At 42.2% G+C, this 7,394-nt stretch overlaps 1 pseudogene; it reads right to left on the bottom strand.

Annotated features, from left to right (window-relative positions):
- Positions 1-4,125: 4,125 nt before the first annotated feature.
- On the bottom strand, positions 4,126-5,503 carry LOC101441878 (serine/threonine-protein phosphatase 4 regulatory subunit 3A pseudogene; annotated as a pseudogene).
- Between the last annotated feature and the right edge of the window lie 1,891 nt (positions 5,504-7,394).

The raw sequence follows: 7,394 nt of genomic DNA, 5'->3' as shown, positions 1-7,394 counted from the left end.
CAATTTTTTATATTTACTGAGAGCTGCATTGTGACATAACATGTGGTCTATCCTGGACAAAGATCTATGGGCACTTGAGAAGAATGCATAACCTGCTGAGTTTGGGTGTAACTTTCTGTATTAGCTTGTTAGTTCTAACTCATTTATCATATTGCTCAATTTCTCTGTTTCCTTATTGATTCTCTGCCCAACTGTTCTATATAATGATATAAGTCATGTGTTGAAGTCTCCATTTCTCCCTTCAGTCCTGCCAGAGCTTGCTCCATGCATCCTGGGGCACCCTAGCTAGGTGCATGGACATTTATGACCATTATCTCTTCCTGGTGAATTGTCACCTTCTCTAACACCAAATAGCCTTCTGTATCTTTTACAACTTTTTTGAATTTAAAGTCTGTTTTTTTCTGACATCAGCGTAGCTACTCCTGCTATCCCCTTGCCACTATCTGCACAGAGAATCCCCTTCCAACCTTTAACCTCAGCAAGTCTGTACCCCTGGGTCTAAGATAAGCCTCCTGCAAGCAGCACATGGATGACTCGTGTCTTTCCATCCACCAATTCATCCTATATCCCTTGATTGGGGAGCCCAATCTATCACATTCAATGACATCACTAAAATACATTCTTTCCTTCTACCATTTTATTCTTTGGCCTCTATACATTACACCCCACTCTCATCTGTCTTTTCACTCCCATGATTATCCTCTCTGCTACTCTTTCCTCCACACTCTACTCCAAGCCTCCCTCTCCCATCCCCCTCCTTCAGGCTCTAAGCCTTCCTTTAATATTTATTGCAAAGGTATATTATTTTTTCTGAACTTTCCCAGTTTCTGTTTGTTTGTGAATGCCCTATACTCACCTTCATATTTGAAGGACAACTTTGCTGAATAAAGAGCTCTCAGCTGGCAGTTTTTCTCTTTCAGTATCCCTATTGTATCATACAACTGTCTTCTTACTTCCATGGATTCTGATGAGAAATCCACACTAAGTCTTACCAGGTATCCCTTGTTTTCTGATGGTTTGCTTCTCCTTTGCTGCTCTCAGAATTTTCTCTTTATCTTTGATATTTGACATTCCAAGTAGAATGCCTGGAGTAGGTCCACTGTGATTCATTCTGATTGAGGTACACGTCACTTCTGGAACATGTAAGTTCATTTCTTTCATGAGAGTTGGGAAATTTTCAGCCATTATTTTCTCAAACACTTTTACCCCTCATCGCCTCTTCTCCCTCTGGAGTTCCCATGACATGTATGTTGTTGCACTTCACACTGTCATTCAACTCCCTGAGCCCCTGCTCAATTCCCTCTAGTCCCTTCTCTGTTCTTTTCTCTCCCCAAGTCCAGCTGTTCTGTCTTTGGTATCACTTATTCTTTCTTCTATCATCTTTAGTCTGCTGTTTGCATGCCTCTAATGTGTTCCAGATCTCACCCATCATGTCCCTCATTCCCACAAGCTCTGCTACCCCTCTCTTCAGCTCAGTGTCCTCCTGATATTTCCCATCTCTCTAGCCATACTGTTTCCCAACTCGTCAATCTGATTTTGGAAATCTGTGTGCATTTTATTCACTAGTTGTTTCAAATATGGTGTCTTCTCTGGGGCCTTGATACTCTCGGGCCATGTCTTCCATCCTCTTAGTTTGGCTTCTAATTTTTTGCTGCTGTCTAGACATCTGATCAGGATGGTGAGTTCACTAGAAGCTCAAATTCTCTATCCTTCTCAGGGTTTCAGAGGCAGAAGGCTGTGTGTCATTGCCCATCCCTGACCCTTGTTTCAACTTGGGTCTCTAGGATTGTCCTCACTATTTACTCAAAACTGGGTTCTCGACCCAGTAATGGGTTGCAGATCTGCCTCCTAGGGCTTTGGGGAGGGAGGCTATAAAGACTGGAAAAAGCCTCTCTTACTCATTCACTACCAATTTTCTCACATGCACTTCCTTGGTCTGCTGCAGATAGCACACTTTGGTAGCCCTCTTTGCTCAATACTTAGAGTATGTTGGCTGCAACACAGACCACATCAATGTGATAGAGGATTCTGCCTGGAGGCCAAGAACCTTGGAATTCAAACCTTCTCAGAGACAGCTCTCCACCTCTCACTGCAGCTTCCTCCTTCTTCTGGGACAGGAAAAAATTCCACTCCCCTCTGCATCCTCAAGAGTCAGTCCTGGTCACTAGAAAGGGAGATTAAGAGGGTCAAACCTCTTTAGTCCAGGATCTCTTTAGCCCTGAGGTGGCTCCCAAGGCAAAAATGGCACAGCCCCACCCAGTCTGGAAGTGCTGGGACACCAAAGACCAAATCTGTGGGTCGAAAGCTGAGTCAGCCTTAGGCTGTGTCCCTCTCTCTCCCCTTTTCTGGGGAGGTGCATCCTCAACAGTCAGTCCCAGTTAGTAGAGAAGGAGATTAAACAGGTTGGATCTCTAATCTCATGCTGGCTCGCAGGGCAAACAATGGTGCCCCCCCTACCCGGTGTTCCCTGCAAACTCTCCTCTCTCCCTTTGCCCCTCTCTGGCCTGGGAGGGCTCCTGGGACACAGCAGACTAAACTTGTGAGTCAGAAGCTGAGCCAGCCCTAGGCTGTTTCTCTGGGGTAGGTGGATCCCTGGGGCCCACTTTGTCTTTTGGTGCCAGCTCAGATGCCTGAGTATTCAAAAGTGTCTTTAGTGTGAAGGAAGGTGCTGGCAGTAATAGCAGCAGCTTTTAACTCACAGTTTTGTCATTGTGATTCTTTTCCTTTGTCTCTCTTTCTTCTGGGCAGTGTCCAGCCTTCCCCTGGTGTCCTAAACCCCAGAAGATTTTTTTTCCAGGCCATTTCTGCTTGCCCTCCAGCCACTCCTTTGTGAAGCAGAGAGTCCTGTGCCTTTCTAGTCTGCCATCTTCCCGAAAGTGGGACACATCATTTTAAACATTAGCAAAGAGGTGCTATGATGCAGACAACTAGAAAAGTATGTGCAAAGGTAAGGAAGAATTCCTAAGGAGATATTTGCCTTACCAAATAATGGTTATTGGCAAGGTGTCAGAAATATAAAGAATCTGAAAAATTCAAACTTCAACTTGGCCAAATTATTCTTAAGATGCTAAAACTTGGAGCTTTTAAATGTTATAATGGCAGTTGTAATGTTTTAGAAAGTATTGACCTGTAGCTCCATAACATGAAACAAAATCATGACCTGTGAGCATATTATTTTTCATACATTTTTTTCTTCTTTTAGAATTCCACTCAATCTTTAACCAAGTAGGGACAAACCCCCACTTCAAAAAAATATTCTCAGTTTGAGGAACAAAGAGAATAGATTAATCAGGGGAAACTTATGTTTATTCCTCCCCCATAGAGGTTTTCCAAACCTGTTGTAGCTTGACTCAAGTGTTCAGAATGTATGATTGTAAAGGCAGGTCTCTTTAAACAGAGAAACTGCTGGCATTCTTAACTGGTGAAGATTCATGGTAGAAAAACCCATTCTTCTCAGTCTCAAATATGGTTCAAGAAAACATATTCTAATTGTAGCAATTGACCAGTCAATCCAGAGCTCCATTTACAAAACCCCTGCCTGGCTGGCTTTTTCTTCCATTTTCCTCCTTGAGAAAAGGACAATGTCTGGTCCACTATGGATAGCTCAAAGATTTAATATCCCCCTCCACCTGTTCCATTGAATTGGCACTTGAGCAGCAGAGGTCAAGTGTTCGAGGCTGATCTGTGTCAGTCATTCACAAGACACCGCTGTTTAGTTGTGGGTTTTGTTAGGGGTAGGTTTGGAGAGCCAGTTTTTTCATGAGGTCCTGATCATAAACATTGGCCATTATTACAATTCAAACTTTGCTTTCCTTGACAATGGTAGCATGTCCTCCTTGTCTTCATCCTCATCCTCATCTTCATCATCATCAGGATAATCTACCAGATCCACAAGGCTTCCTTGAATGTAATAGCTATCATCTGAGATGTGACTTAGAGACAGATTCAGGAAAGCGTGGAAAGTCTAGAGGGACTCTGGGGGTCCAGGTGATCCTAGAGAACCCAGCATATATGTTGCAGATTATTGGCTGGTGAGATTAGTCATTGTTCCATTAGAGAGGGAAAGTTTGAAACTTGGGCTCTGCTGATCAGAAAGAATTCATTTTCAGAAGCACCTCCTTTTTTTCACTGGGTTGTTTGAAAATCATCTTTACCCAGTTTCTTTTCTGTTGTATTTGCCAACAACAGAGCAGTGAGAACTTGCATACAATGTTTGTAGAAGACACTGAGAAGTTCAGTCTTTTCTGTTTGGTTGGCAGTCGCTAGCATGTTCTCTGGGTCAAGTAAAGTTTGAAGGAGACCCCTGAGTTGGACTGCTCGTCCAAGTACAGGATCTGCCTCACAAATCATATGTTCCTTAATGAGGTTGATGAGCAGAATATCATCACCATTCTGTTGTGCCTTCTGCATGGCAAACTCTTGTACCAGGGATGGATCATGTTTAACCAAGTAAGAGAATATCTCAGCAGCAGCACTTCACACCTGTGTTTCATCCATACCTAGAATCACTTCTAAAGCTGGTAATATGCTTATGTTTGACCATGTCTTTAAAAAAGCATCTCTGTTTTAAGGTTGTAGTGTCTGGAAAAATGCACAAAATTCTTTTAAAATTTTAACTAATTCCTGTTTTGTTTTTTTTTCTCCTCATCTGTTGTGGTATCTGTTAACTGTGTAAACAAATTTGTCAGAAATTTTTCATCTTCCTGTAACAAACCAACAATTTCTACCTTATTGAAAAAAGGTGAAAGAGTGAAGTGTTGATCACATTTTTAGTTCAAACATGGAAGGGGTAGGTAGGACCATATCTTGTATGTACTGAACTCAGTATGTCTGATGAACTTTTTGTTTCAGCTCCAGGTCTGATAAGGGAATCACTTCTTTAAACCTGGCTGTTTTTGCTAGAAACTGCTTAGGTTTATTTGTGGTTGTGGAAAAGCAGGATCATATTCTAAGCATCCAATAATGTCCATTTTACATTCCTCAGAGAATGTGACCTCAAAAAGAGCAGTTCCATTCAAGAGGAAGATGCCTTTGATAATTTCATACAAATGGTACAATCCTTCAATATGTTCCAAAACTTCACATAGAACCCTCATTATCCAGTGCTACAGCAAGTTTTTCACGAGGAAGGGGGGCAGGTAAAGATGATGCCACAAGGTTTGCAACTTCCTCCCGGCGACTTGATTCACAATTTGGCAATCCTAAACCTGGCGATGATGTACCATCAAAGCCCTTGCTCTTCAGGTTCATCCACAAGGGGCCCGAGTGATGGCCACTGAACGGCCCTTGCCTTGAACCTGACACATACTTCCCCAAATTTCATCATATCCAGGTTGGTTGGCTGGTTTGTTTTTTAAGCTAAGGGCCAAGGCATCATTTTCTGCCTCAGACCACATAAAGTGCTCCGTTGCTTCCGGTAAGCGGGGTTAGGGCTGATTCTGGAGTCTGGGCCCTGGCACCCAGGGGCACGCCCCGCAGTCACTGCGCGTGGCCGCGCACGCATGCCCAGCGCCTCGGTCGTCACTGCCGGCCTTGTTGAGGGCGTGCGTCTTCATCGTGCCTCCTGGGGGTCCCCTGGGATTTGGGGAGGCGGGAGGGTCCACGGCTCCGGGGCTCACTGCGGCCGCTGGCGGCCGGGGTCTGCAAGGCCCGCTCCAGGACGCGGCTTTGGGTCGCTGCCTTTTCTTGCTCCCTGGAGCTCTCGTCCAGGCCTGGCTAGGCCGGCGCCCCCAGAAGGGGCTTTTCACCCCCGGGTGGTAAAAACTCGGGGCGCCCGCCACTGCCCTGCTCCTACCTGAACCGTGAAATACACTTAAAGAACAAACGAACGAAAGTTTATTCATACTAATTAATAAAGCATACACCCCATCTAAAGTGTCCAGTCAATGGTACGTGGTGTAATCACATAGTTGTGCATTCATCAATTCAATCATGATCAGAGCATTTTCATTTTTTCCGAAAATAATAATAAAAACCAAAACAGACAAAACCTTGTCACCTCTCTGTCTCTCTCTGCTCCCCCTGCCCTCCATACCTGCTATTCTTTTTATGTCTCTTCAATACACTTCTGGTATGCTTGCTATGTATGAAGCATTGGGGACATAAATAAGCAACAATTCGTCCCACGATTGAGGTCATCGCCTAATAAGGAAAGCACATACATAGATCAATTACAATAGATGGAGATAAACTTCTGTTTAAAATATACAGAAGTAGTACAATAGAAAAACTAATTTTCTATAGATGGGCTAAATGGAGGGTGTTTGGAGAATGCTTCCTAGAGGAAATGCTTTCTAAGCTGGGTTCTGAGACAGGGCTAAGGTTTTGCCAGAACAAAGGAGTCATTCATCTGTAGTGAACAATTTTTATTTTTAGACAGGCCCAGGAGACATTTATACTAAATACATTTCATATGTATAGTTACTTGAAAACTACCTCCCTTCCGTATAGTCTTGATGCAGCCAAGGATCAAACTGGCAATATACCCTGGGCACATGGCAAATAAGACAGAGGGAGCGCAACTTAAAAGTTTTGTCCAGCACATGCAAAAAATGATGGTATTTGTCCCTATCTGCTTGTACTTATTTCCCTGTCAGAGATGATCAATTCCTGAACAATATAACTGGAATTAAGGGTGTCACCAGGGAATGTAAAAGAAAATCATCTGACACACAAGGAGATTATGCCAGAATAAACTGCCAAAATAGCTTAATGACTATTTATTCAAACATAAATATATGCACATGTGTACACAATGTATGTCCAAAAATATTACAGATTTTCCTGTTATATAAATTTCCATTCTAAAAAAATTTGTACGTTAAAATGATTATGGATGATTAGAAGTTTCCTTTAAAAAAAATCTCTGTGCCACCAAGTATGTTTTGGGTATCTGTCCTTATGATTGTGAATTAGATGAAAACACTCAAAAATTATTTGTTGGGATGAAAACATGAATATAGGATTTATAAACCAGAGAATGAAGAAGGTAAAACTCATTATAATCAAATTTTTAAAAATTTTCTTGTTTCATTTCCCCTAATTCCTCATACTTCTGATTCCTAATTCATACATAACTTTGGAAACATGAGGGGGATTTTTAACATCAACCTATTACTTTAAGTAATTGAATTAATAACTATTTGGATTATTGTGCGTAGTAATCTTCCAGGGGAATTTGCAGATGATAAGCATAGCTTTAATTGGCTATTTGCCTGAGATCTTCTGAAATATTAAAGCTTTAGTCATGCTTTAAATAAAAAAAATTACAGAATGGCTCAAGTCATTTCCTATACTTAAAACTTTTGGCAAAAATGGTTTCCAGGGTTGTTAAAACTGATGTGTTCAAATTTGGCAGCTTCTTTTGTCCTCAGGGTACATTGTAACATCTGCTA

This window comes from Dasypus novemcinctus, chromosome 1 (genome assembly GCF_030445035.2).
Source record: "Dasypus novemcinctus isolate mDasNov1 chromosome 1, mDasNov1.1.hap2, whole genome shotgun sequence".
Taxonomy (NCBI): domain Eukaryota; kingdom Metazoa; phylum Chordata; class Mammalia; order Cingulata; family Dasypodidae; genus Dasypus; species Dasypus novemcinctus.
Note: the sequence above shows the minus strand (reverse complement) of the source record. Positions and strands in the feature narration are given on the sequence as shown.